The sequence below is a fragment of the Ipomoea triloba genome, chromosome 16, assembly GCF_003576645.1.
Source record: "Ipomoea triloba cultivar NCNSP0323 chromosome 16, ASM357664v1".
Taxonomy (NCBI): Eukaryota; Viridiplantae; Streptophyta; class Magnoliopsida; order Solanales; family Convolvulaceae; genus Ipomoea; species Ipomoea triloba.
This window is the reverse complement of record NC_044931.1, coordinates 3675550-3682659: the sequence shown is the minus strand read 5'-3', so window position 1 is coordinate 3682659 and position 7110 is coordinate 3675550.

Here is a 7110-nt window from a genome sequence, read left to right as displayed (position 1 = left end):
GCACCTTACCGCTTTTTGTAGGAAATAGGAAGAACAAAAGAGCAAGCCAAGAAAAGGAATTATGAGGAAGCAAGCACTAGCCGAACAAGGCAATAGCACAACCACCACCTCCACACAAGTTGTTCCCAATGCAAGAGGGACAAGGTTGCTCCGAGGCTTAATCATGAACAACTGGCGCTTGTGGATTTGTATAAGTCAAAGAATTTAATTGAAGGGAAATACTTTGATCCGAGTGTGCTAAGAGAATACGGTTGCGAAGACAGGGTAAATCGGTTGCTAAGACACCGGCGATGGAGGAAGGTATACGACTGGAGAGGGCCGACATATATCCCAGTTAACTGTGAGTTTCTTGCTTCCTTGAACATAGAGAAAGAGCCAAACAATGCCAGAAAAATCATTTCTTATGTGCATTTCGAGAAGAGATATAATTACTCTGTTGATGATCTAGCTTTGATACTTGGGTTACATACCCGAGATGAGATAAGCATGCCTTACTTCCGGAGGTACCATGTGGAGTTTGATTCCGATAGAGATGTCGCGTCCCATATAACGAATGATGCGGAGTATAACTCTAGCAACTTGAAGGCAAGAAAGATCCGAATGAATCATCTAAAGGCAATATTCTGACTTAATTTAGCAATCAACTTGTCGGGAATGAAAAAATATTTGAACAAGGCCTACGGGGAAGATTTGTTTTACATGTGGAGTACGGAGTAGGAAGCGGATGTCAACCTGGGAGTCCAAGTGAAGATGTGGCTTGCCTCTCAAAATATGCCAAATTTTCAATCCGTTTTTATAGGACTTTTGGTAACGGAGTTATGCCTAGGATTTGGGCTTGATACGGATCTTACGGGTGAGAAAGTTGAAGCCGAGATGAAAGCATTTACCGTCCAAAACATCTTTGCTATGAACCTTAGTTTGGGAGGCTAATTGGTGATAACGAAGAGGAAGAAGATGATGAAGGCAATGAAGAGCAACAAAAACTAGGTGGAGAGGGCGTTCAACATGGTGGACCCGTGATGATGGATTGGGAATCTACTAGAGCCTTTCATATGCAATCGCACCAATAACAAATGCCGTTTCTACAAGCCCATAGCAAAAGGCAAGATCAGGAATTGCACGGATAAGAGAAGCGGTGGAGCACAACACGAGAATGATTGAGGAGCTCCAAGCACAATTTGCTAACCAATTCCATCCACCATCATATAGAGGCAATTGAAGGAATCCGTCACTACAAGGCCAAAGAAAGGAAGAGATTTGAAGAAAGAAAAAACAATGATTAAATGATGTATGTTTGAGATGTGTACCACTAAAACATTAAGTTCTCTATGCGTGGGGTTACGACTTACATTTCTTTATTTTTCATGCACCTTACCGCTTTTTTTAGGAAATAGGAAGAACCAAAGAGCAAGCCAGGAAAATGAATTATGAGGAAGCAAGCACTAGCCGAACAAGGCTAGAGCACAACCACCACCTCCACCACCACAAGTTGATTCCAATGCAAGAGGGACAAGGGTCCTCCGAGGCTTAATCATGAACAACTGGCGCTTGTGGATTTGTATAAGTCAAAGAATTTAATTGAAGCGAAATACTTTGATCCGAGTGTGCTAAGAGAATTCGGTTGCGAAGACAGGGTAAATCGGTTGCTAAGACACCGGCGATGGAGGAAGGTATACGACTGGAGAGGGCCGACATATACCCCAGTTAACTGTGAGTTTCTTGCTTCCTTGAACATAGAGAAAGAGCCAAACAATGCCAGAAAAATAATTTCTTATGTGCATTTCGAGAAGAGATATAATTACTCTGTTGATGATCTAGCTTTGATACTTGGGTTACATACCCGTGATGAGATAAGCATGCCTTACTTCCGGAGGTACCATGTGCATGTCGCGTCCCATATAACGAATGATGCGGAGTATAACTCTAGGAACTTGAAGACAAGAAAGATCCGAATGAATCATCTAAAGGCAATATTCCGACTTAATTTAGCAATTAACTTGTCGGGAATGAAAATATATTTGAACAAGGCCTACGGGGAAGATTTGTTTTACATGTGGAGTACGGAGTAGGAAGCGGATGTCAACCTGGGAGTCCAAGTGAAGATGTGGCTTGCCTCTCAAAATATGCCAAATGTTCAATCCGTTTTTATAGGACTTTTGGTAACGGAGTTATGCCTAGGATTAGGGCTTGATGCGGATCTTACGGGTGAGAAAGTTGAAGCCGAGATGAAAGCATTTACGGTCCAAAACATATTTGCTATGAACCTTAGTTTGGGAGGCGATGATGCCCCGCTAATTGGTGATAAGGAAGAGGAAGAAGAGGAAAAAGATGATGAAGGAAATGAAGAGCAACAACAACGAGGTGGAGAGGGCATTCAACATGGTGGACCCGTGATGATGGAATTGAAATCTACTAGAGCTTTTCATATGCAATCGCACCAAGAACAAATGCCGTTTCTACAAGCCCATAGCAAAAGGCAAGATGAGAAATTGCATGGATAAGAGAAGCGGTGGAGCACAACACGAGAATGATTGAGGAGCTCCAAGCACAATTGGCTAACCAATTCCATCCACCATCATATGGAGGCCAACGAAGGAATCCGCCACTCCAAGGCCAAAGAAAGGAAGAGATTTGAAGAAAGAAAAAACAATGATTGAATGATGTCTGTTTGATATGTGTACCACTAAAACATTAGGTTCTCTAGGCGTGGGGTTACGACTTACATTTCTTTATTTTTCATGCAACTTACCGCTTTTTTTAGGAAATAGGAAGAACCAAAGAGCAAGCCAAGAAAAGGAATTATGAGGAAGCAAGCACTAGTCGAACAAGGCTAGAGCACAACCACCATCTCCACCACCACAAGTTGATTCCAATGCAAGAGGGACAAGGGTCCTCCGAGGCTTAATCATGAACAACTGGCGCTTGTGGATTTGTATAACTCAAAGAATTTAATTGAAGTGAAATACTTTGATCCGAGTTTGCTAAGAGAATTCGGTTGCAAAGACAGGGTAAATCGGTTGCTAAGACACCGGCGATGGAGCAAAGTATTCGAATGGAGAGGCTGACATATACCCCAGCTAACTGTGAGTTTCATGCTTCCTTGAACATAGAGAAAGAGCCAAACAATGCCAGAAAAATCATTTATTATGTGCTTTTCGAGAAGAGATATAATTACTCTGTTGATGATCTAGCTTTGATACTTGGGTTACATACCCATGATGAGATAAGCATGCCTTACTTCCAAAGGTACGATGTGGAGGTTGATTCCGATAGAGATGTCACGACCCATATTACGAATGATGCGGAGTATAACTCTAGTTTCTTGAAGACAAGAAAGATCCGAATGAATCATCTAAAGGCAATATTCCAACTTAATTTAGCAATTAACTTGTCGGGAATGAAAACATATTTGAACAAGGCCTACGTGGAAGATTTGTTTTACATGTGGAGTACGGAGTAGGAAGCGGATGTCAACCTGGGAGTCCAAGTGAAGATGTGGCTTTCCTCTCAAAATATGCCAAATGTTCAATCCGTTTTTATAGGACTTTTGGTAACAGAGTTATGCCTAGGGTTAGGGCTTGATGCGGATCTTACGGGTGAGAAAGTTGAAGCCGAGATGAAAGCATTTACCGTCCAAAACATCTTTGCTATGAACCTTAGTTTGGTAGGTAATGATGCCCCGCTAATTGGTGATAAGGAAGAGGAAGAAGAGGAAGAAGATGATGAAAAAAAAGAAGAGCAACAACAACGAGGTGGAGAGGGCGTTCAGCATGGTGGACCCGTGATGATGGATTGGGAATCTACTAGAGCCTTTCATATGTAATCGCACCAAGAACAAATGCCGTTTCTACAAGCCCATAGCAAAAGGCAAGATGAGGAATTGCACGGAAAAGAGAAGCGGTGGAGCACAACACGAGAATGATTGAGGAGCTCCAAGCANCCAATGCAAGAGGGACAAGGGTCCTCCGAGGCTTAATCATGAACAACTGGCGCTTGTGGATTTGTATAAGTCAAAGAATTTAATTGAAGGGAAATACTTTGATCCGAGTGTGCAAATCGGGGAGTCTCTAAAAGTAGTGGAGAATTAGGACCAAAGGTGAGAGAAAACTAAAAGCCTCTCCGGGGCATGACAACAAGACTCTCNTGGCATTTTCAACACCAAAGTATTCTTCATCTGTATGACCCATTGGTTGATCAGCAGGTTGTTGAGTTGTGTATCCACCAGTTGATGATTCTGCCGGATCTGCCATAAATGCAGGGTTTTCCGACTCCTCGGAATCTTCTCCTTCTGGATCTGTATATCCTTCTGATTCTGACTGAGTTGCTTCAGATTGATAGCCAGATTCTTCTGATATTTCTCCAGTACTATAAGCTTCCATGACTGGTAGATTTCTCTCAGGTGGGTCTGGACCTTTGATAACAGAATCAAAAAGATCATTATCTGTGATTGTTTCATGGAGCATCATTTGGGTTGTATTTGGGGTTGTATTTGGTGGAGGGTACAGGTCATTTGATTTTGAGGATATAATTGGCTGGGACGGAGTGGTAGTTTGTTCTGAAATGGTGAAAGGTCTAAAAACTTGCTGGTGTAAAGGGTGAGATGGATTTCTAATTTTCCAAGCAGAGAACAAACTTGTTTGAGAATCAGGTTGGGCTTGAGATGTGGGTAAAGGCAAAGTTGGTTGTGGTGGGGGTTGTGGATTCTTTTGTTTAGGCTTATTTCTCCTATGGTACTCATCTAGAATGGAAGAGTCTGTAGGAGGAAACATAGGGTTTCCAGACTGGAACGACGAACTTGTTAAGGAACTGGTTTGGTAAAATGGTGTTGGAGTAGAGGTAGCTGGGTATTTTTGGGGTGTTTCAAACAAATTGGGTTGGTAAGGTTGTTTGGGCCTGATCTCGGATCTCAACAAGACTCTCAAACCACTTCCTAACTTCTCTACAGATGATTGTAAGCAATGCTACAGAGAGTCTTGTTGTCATGCCCCGGAGAGGCTTTTAGTTTTCTCTCACCTTTGGTCCTAATTCTCCACTACTTTTAGAGACTCCCCGATTTGGTATCAGAGCCAGCCATATCTCTTTATTCAAAACCTTCATATTTCCCAAATATGTCTTCCTCTTCAGCTTCTACATCCACATCTATTGTACCTAGCCGTTCTTCATTTTCATTAGAAAAACCTCATTTCAAAAAATCTCTCTCTTCTAAGATGGATTATCTCTATGAGATAAATTATCTTAAAGAGGACCAAAAAATAGAAGAAACCCACCTGCCCCTTCTGAATCCATACTCTGCTTTCAATAAAAGAAACCAATCCAATTTTCTGGTTAGATCCCTTAAAGCTATTTACCAGAAAAGGTCTTTAGTTCCTAAAGAATACATCTCAGCCTCAGCCATGAGCAGATGTCCCATATATTCCACCCACCAAGAACAGTTCATTACTCTTGAAATCCCTGATGAATTCCCGGCCATTTGGAGGAGAGAAGGATATACCCATATCCACTTTGGAGCAATCCGTTTTGCCATAACCTATCATGGCAGAAAGGGTCAACCCGTAGTTGCCAAGCTATGTCTCCTTGATTCCAGGTACTTAGAGTACCAACATGCATTGATAGCCACCATGGAAGTCACACTTGATTCTGGCACTGTCTGTGCTACTGTTTACCCAAATTTTAACGTATCCTTAGAAGATCCACATCTTCTAGATATGTTTAAAATCCAAGTCCATATTGTTGGAGCTAAGCATGCTGAGCAAGATGCTATTGTGTAACCCCTCACCAATTTCGATAATTTTTGAATTCGAGGAATAAATAATTTTGTAAGTTATAATAATTAAGAAATGAACCCTAGTACTTTCAGAGAATTTTTTTAGCAAGAATAGTTATTAATAAGTTACGATCTACGTACCAGGCACGAACCGTGAAAATTTTAAGGACGCATATTTGGTTCGAATTTTCATAAGAAATGGATTATTATACATAATGTGATTAAGTATGAACAGTTTTCTTAGTTAAGATTGATACTAGATGAGTTATAAGGATGTAACTTGTTACGAGCCTGCGAACCGCTAAATTTCGCGATGTATTGAAAAATTCAGAAATTGGGTGATTAATATCGGGATTAATTTTAGAATAGTTATGGTATTAATAATTTCCCGAATTAAGCTATTTTCCACCTTAGATTTATCTGATTTAATCCCTAACTGTCTAGAAATCCTATATTTTTTCGAAAAATAATTACCTTGGATTAAAGTAATAATATCTTTGGATAAGAATGCATTAAACTTGGATCCCAAGCTAGGATAATCATCAACTTGGCCGAAAATTTATAAGGAGAGAGGAGAGAGAGTGTGATCATTTTTATTCTCCACCATTGTTGCTTTGCTAAGAACTCCATAGCTAAACCTTCAAGTCCTCAACACTAGGTAAGTTTTATGAATATTTGGTTAGAACTCTCTTTAAGACTTAATTATAAACTAAGAAATCTTGGATTTTATTGTTATTACGGTGAAATTTATTTAGGGATTTTCGGTGGATTTTGGAGATAAGGAACCCAACACTTCTTAAGGTTAAAAAGCTTCAAGCAAGGTAAGAAATCCCTTCAGTCGGTATAGTCACTTGAAAATAGGCAATTGTATAGGTATATGTATTATGGAGCTAAGATTTGATATGAAAATTATATGTTAAGCTTTCAACTTCCTAGTTAATTTCTATGCAAAAATTGGTGTTTTGGGCTTAAAAATATATTTGGTATGCATAAATTTAACGTATGCATGTATGTATATACTATATTTATGTCCATATAAAATGATGTTGAAGAAAAGGTGGAAAAATATGAGTTTTTGCACTGTTTTGCTGCCCAGAAAATTTTTACCGTATGAATGGACGCCCAGCGGACGCGCGTCCAGCGTGCGTCCACTGACGTCCAGATTTTTGGGAAAAATTAAAGAAAAAGCCGTAAGAGAGGACGCCCCAGCGGACGCGCGTCCAGCGTGCGTCCACTGACGTCCAGATTTTTGGGAAAAATTAAAGAAAAAGCCGTAAGAGAGGACGCCCCAGCGGACGCGCGTCCAGCGTGCGTCCACTGACGTCCAGATTTTTGGGAAAAATTAA